Genomic DNA, 5593 nt, shown 5'->3' with positions numbered 1-5593 from the left:
CTTTCACAGTATATGTCTTTCAGTGTGTTTGTCTGTGTCTTTCAGTGTGTGCATGTGTCTCTCTGTATAGTTGTGTCTCTCAGTGTGTGTGTGTTTCTATCTTTCAGTGTTTATGATTCTCTCTCAGTGTGTGTGTCTCTATCTCAGTGTTTGTGTGTCTCACTCTGTGTGTGTGTCTCTCTCTCTCAGTGTATGTATTCTACCTCAGTGTGTGTGAATCTCTCAGTGTGGTTGTGTGGCCTTGTATTCTTGTGTGTTTCTCTCTCTCACTGTGTGTGTTTCTCTGTGTTTCTCTCTCATTTTGTGTGTTTCTCTCACTGTGTATGTTTATCTCTCAGTGTGTGTGTGGCTCTCTCAGTGTTTTTGTATGTCTCCATCCCATTGTGTGTTTCTCTCTCTCATTGTGTGTGTCTATGTTTGCCTCTGTGTGTGTGTCTCAGTGTTTATGTGTGTGTCTCTCAGTGTCTGTGTCTCTGTGTGTCTCTGTGTGTGTGTGGCCTCTCAGTGTGTAAGTCTGTCTCTCTCAGTGTGTGTGTCCCTCAGTTGTGTGTTCTTCTCTCTCAGTGTGTATGTATCTCTGTGTGTTTGTCTCTCAGTGTTTTTTTTTTTTTGGTGTGTGTCTCTCTCTAAGTGGAGAAGTCAATGGCACCCCACTCCAGTACTCTTGTGTCATTAAGAGTCAGACACAACTGAGCAAATTCACTTTCACTTTTCACTTTCCTGCATTGGAGAAGGAAATGGCAACCCACTCCAGTGTTCATGCCTGGAGAATCGCAGGGACATGGGATCCTGGTGGTCTGCCTGTTATGGGGTCACACAGAGTTGGACATGAATGAAGCAACTTAGCAGCAGCAGTGGCTCTCTCTGTCTGGATCTCTGTGTGTCTGTTTGTGTGTGTGATCTCTCTCTCTCAGTGTGTATGCCTATCTCTCTCAGTGTGTGTGTATATGTGTCTCTTAGTGTGTGTGTGTTTCTCTCTCAGTGTGTGTGTCTGCATGTGTGTGTGTCTCTCTCAATGTGTATCTGTGTGTGTCTGTGTATGGGTGTCTATCAGTGTGTGAGTGTCCCTTTCTTGCATGCCTCTCTCAGTGCACATGTGTGTGTGTGTCCTTCACAGTGTGTGTGTCTCTCAGTGCGTGTTTGAGTCTCTCAGTGTGTGTGTATTTCTATTTCTCACTTTGTATGATTCTCTCTCAGTTTGCATGTCTCTCTTTATCAGTGTCCATGTCTCTCTCTCTCACTGGGTGTCTCTCTCAGGTTGTGTGGTCTCTCTCTCAGTGGGGGGATGTGTCTGTCTCTTTCTAAGTGTTTGTGTGCCTCTTTCAGTGTGTGTGTATGTCTCTCTCAGTGTGTGGGTCTCTCTCTCAGTATGTGTGTCACTCAGTGTCCCAATCCCATTCAGTGTGTGTGACTCTCAATGTGTGTGTGTCTCTCATTGTGTGTGGGTCTCTGTCAGTGTGTGTGTCCCTCTCTCTCAGTTGTGTGTGTTTCTCTCTGTGTGTCTCACTTCAATGTGTGTTTGTCTCTCTCCATGTGGGTGTGTCTCTGTTAGTGTGTTTGTGCATCTCTCTCAGTGTGTTTTGTCTCTCTCAGTGTGTGTCTCTCTCTATCAGTGTGTGTGTCTCTGTCACAGTGTTGAAGTCTCTCTCTTAGTGTGTGAATTTCTCCCAGTATGTGTGTGTCTGTCTCAATGTTTTTGTGTGTCTAAGTGTGTGTGTGCATTTGTGTGTGTGTGTGATGTCTCTCTGAGTGTCTGCTTTTCTTTGTGTGTGTGTGTTCTTCATTGTGTGTGTTTCTCTCAATGTTTATGTTTATCTCTCTCAGTGTCTGTGTCTCTACCAATGTGGGTGTTTGTCTCTCTTGGTGTGAGTGTCTCTCTCAGTGTGTGTTTGTCTCTCTTGGTCTGAGTGTCTCTCTCAGTGTGTGTGTCTCTCTCAATGTGTGTGTCACTCTCTGTCAGTATGTATGTGTGTGTCTCTCCGTCTCTGTTTTTTTCTTTCAGTGTATTTTTCTCTCAATGTGTGTGTCTTCATGTGTGTCTCTCTTATTGTGTGTGTGTCTCTCACAGTGTGTGTGTTTCTCTGTCACTGTGTGTGAATTTCTCTCAGTGTGTGTTTGTCCCTCTTTCAGTTTGTATGTATCTCTCACAGTGTGTGTGTCTCTCTCTCATTGTGTGTGCCTCTCTCTCTCAATGTGTGTTTCTCTCTCTTCATGTTTGTGTGTCTTTCACTCAGTGTGTGTCTCTTTGTGTGTGTGTCTCTATGTGTCTCTTTCTCAGTGTTTGTGTCTGTTTGTATCTCATAGTTTCTGTGTGTCTCAGTGTGTGTGTGACTCTCTCAGAATGTGTCTGTCTCTGTGTGCCTTTGTGTGTGTGTGTGTCCTCAGTGTGTGTGTGTGTCTCTCTCTCTAAGTGTGTGAGTCTCAGTCTGTCAGTGTGTGTGTCTCCCTCTCTTACTGTGTTTGTCTTTCTCACAGGATGTGTGGTACATATTCACAATGGAATATTACTCTGCTATAAAAAGTAATGCACTTTAGTCAATTCTAATGAGGTAGATGAACCTAGAGCCTATTATACAGTTAAGTAAGTAAGAAAGAGAAAGATGCATACCATATATTAACACATATATATGGAATTTAGAAAGATGGTACCAGTGATCCTACACACAGGACAGCTAAGGGGACACAGAAATAAGGGACAGACTTTTGGATTCATTGGGCAAGGAGAGGATGGGATGATTTGAGAGAGTAGTACTGAAACATACACATTACCACATGTAAAATAGATAAGCACTGCGATATATGATGCAGGGCACCCAAAGCTGATGCTCTATAACAGTGTGGAGGGATAGGGTGAGGAGGGAGATAGGAGGGAGGTTTTAGGATGGAGGGGACAAAGGGATACCTATGGCTGATTCATACTAGTGTATGGCAAAAAACATCACTATATTGTAAATAAGTATCTTCCAATTAAAATAAATGAATTATTTTTAATACAACTGTGCACTATTGAATAAACAAAATTAAACAGGACTGCCAAGTGTAGGGTTCTGAGACAACTTTGTGCAAGAAGCAAGCAGCCCTATAGATCTGTAGGTCCCCGAGAAAAGCACATGATTTGTATTCATGATGATGACTCTGGGTCACCAAGAAAAGGTTAAATTTGTTTTAATTACACTGTGTTTAACAAAGGGATGTGAGTCACACATATATTTTCCAAAATGACTATGAAATACAGAATTTTAGAGCCTAAAAGAGTAACCTGGCCATCTGAGGAAAAACAATCAGTGTTGGTAACAAACACCACCATACAGGAAAATGCAGCGTTATCAAATTTCACATTTTGTGGGGATGTGTTTTGCTTACGTTTGCTCTTGAATTCACAGTGTTTCGGAACAATTGTCTTGCATTTTTCTCTGTCTTGCTGACCTTTCTCAAGCTGCTACTATTACTCTAACACATAAGAAAGTGCAGGAAAAGTCGCCATGCAGTGAATCTTTGGATATTTTGAAAAACCTCACCCTGTCTGTCACAGGGTGACAGGTTCACAGACCATTGGAAGACACAGGATTATGCTTCAGTTTAGCATGACTACACTATTCCTGAAACAAATAAACAAATTAATGAGAATTCTTAATCTCTCCAAAGCTCTTCCATTCTTTCTGTAGTGGTGAGATGTAACTATTTAATCCTCTGAGGTGACACACGACACAGCTCTTCAGGCAGTATTTTTAAAAGTGTCTGGAAACCAGAATATTTTATTTACTAACCCCCCAAACATACATTTAAGGCTAAAAGTGATCCAAATTTAATACATAGAGGTGATTATTAAAAATATCTGATAGATAATCACATTATAATTTCCTTTATGTACTTAGATGTGGGTTGTCAATATGAAATTGGTAATACACAGATTACATATCATGTAGGAAAAAAATTCCAAAGCCAATTTTGTAAAGGGGTGAATTGCCCTGGTGTACCCTAGTGGGCTTCCCTGATGGCTCAGAGGTTAAAGCGTCTGCCTCCAATGAAGGAGACCTGAGTTTTATCCCTGGGTTGGGAAGATTCCCTGGAGAAGGAAATGACAACCCACTCCAGTACTCTTACCTAGGGAATCTCATGGACAGAGGAGCCTGGTAGGCCACAGTCCACGGGGTCGCAAAGAGTTGGACATGACTGAGCAACTTCACTTCACTCAGTTCACCCTAGTGGTAGGCACTATGGTGAGCTGAGGATGCAAACCCTGTCTATGTAAGTCAGACTTGCTTCTTCTGTAAAATGATGTTTGAGTCGAACAAAGGGGGTGTGCCCCTAGTTATCCCTAGCACCTCTGCAGATCAAGTTCCGGCCTCAGAAAAAAGGTAAAGGATGCTAATTAGATGCATTATCCTGAGCATTCTGCAACATATAAAAATATGGAATCATTACGGTGTACTCTTGTAATGAACATGGTATGATACATGAATTATACTTCAGTCTAAATGGGGGAGGGTGGTGGGAAGCAAGTTGGAGTTACTCAAGTAAAGTCAAGGATGTGATATGAGTGTTTCTCCCTACTGGGTCAGAAGAAGCCCCTCTCCGAAAGGTAGATGCAGGAGGCTCCTTTTTCTCTGGGATTTCAGTTGCTGAAGGAAACCATTTGTCCTTTGTTTGTGGGTAAATTTCCTCAAGAGCTATCCTTGAGCCTTCCTCTAAAATTTGTATGCATCACAGTTTTGTATCTGTCTCCTGTTTATTTCAAGACTTTGGCCTTCTTAGAAATAACCTCAAAAAACGAAGATAATTATCTGACCAAATGAGATGATTAGATGTTAATGACTGATGGACCACTCAGGTTAAAGATCTATTGTTTCCTTGCACAGCATACAGTTGATAGAATCTGGAGTCAGAAGTACTGGATTTCATGTCTTTCAAGCCTTAGCATTTCAGTCTACTCTTTTTACCTCTGTGACTCAATCTCTGTAACTGTGTGGAAATTCCCTGTGTATTCCCTGCAACTCCAGTGAGGTTTATATATTTTGAAATACAGGACACTGTTCTAAAATGTCCTATTTTCAGTGAAAAAAAAAAAGTTTTAGGCTACAGTTTGAGATTTAAGGGATAGCAGGGAAATAACCACTGCTTCAGGAAAGACAGACCATGAAATGTTTTATATTTTGTTTTTGTTTGCAAAGGTCATTGCATCACTGGCATGATGCCACATTTAGTGTGTTGTGTCTGTAAATTTCAAGAGACCTTCATTGTAATGTGTTCTAGACATCGTGTCCCAAAGGACCTGATCAGGCTCACAACCTTAGTGACTGAGTAGTAGCTGAAGGACGTGACAAGAAGCCTCCATTATAATCATCAACATTTGGGCTCAGACGTATGATCAGAATGAGAGTGCAGCAGCCTGGACATGTAATCAGAAATACAGCTCCAAAACTCAGTATCAATCCTGAGGATAAAAAGGGAACCTCTGTGGTCAATATTTTAGCAATCTCTGTGTCAGAAAAGAAATCCTTATTAGACATTTTGGGTTTTGTTGCTGAAGGGTTAGATAAAAATCCAGGACATGAAGGATTTCTGCCTCGCTTACTCTGATTGCAACAAAAGG

This window comes from Oryx dammah, unplaced genomic scaffold (assembly GCF_014754425.2).
Source record: "Oryx dammah isolate SB20612 unplaced genomic scaffold, SCBI_Odam_1.1 HiC_scaffold_34, whole genome shotgun sequence".
Taxonomy (NCBI): Eukaryota; Metazoa; Chordata; class Mammalia; order Artiodactyla; family Bovidae; genus Oryx; species Oryx dammah.
This window is presented reverse-complemented; position numbering follows the sequence as displayed.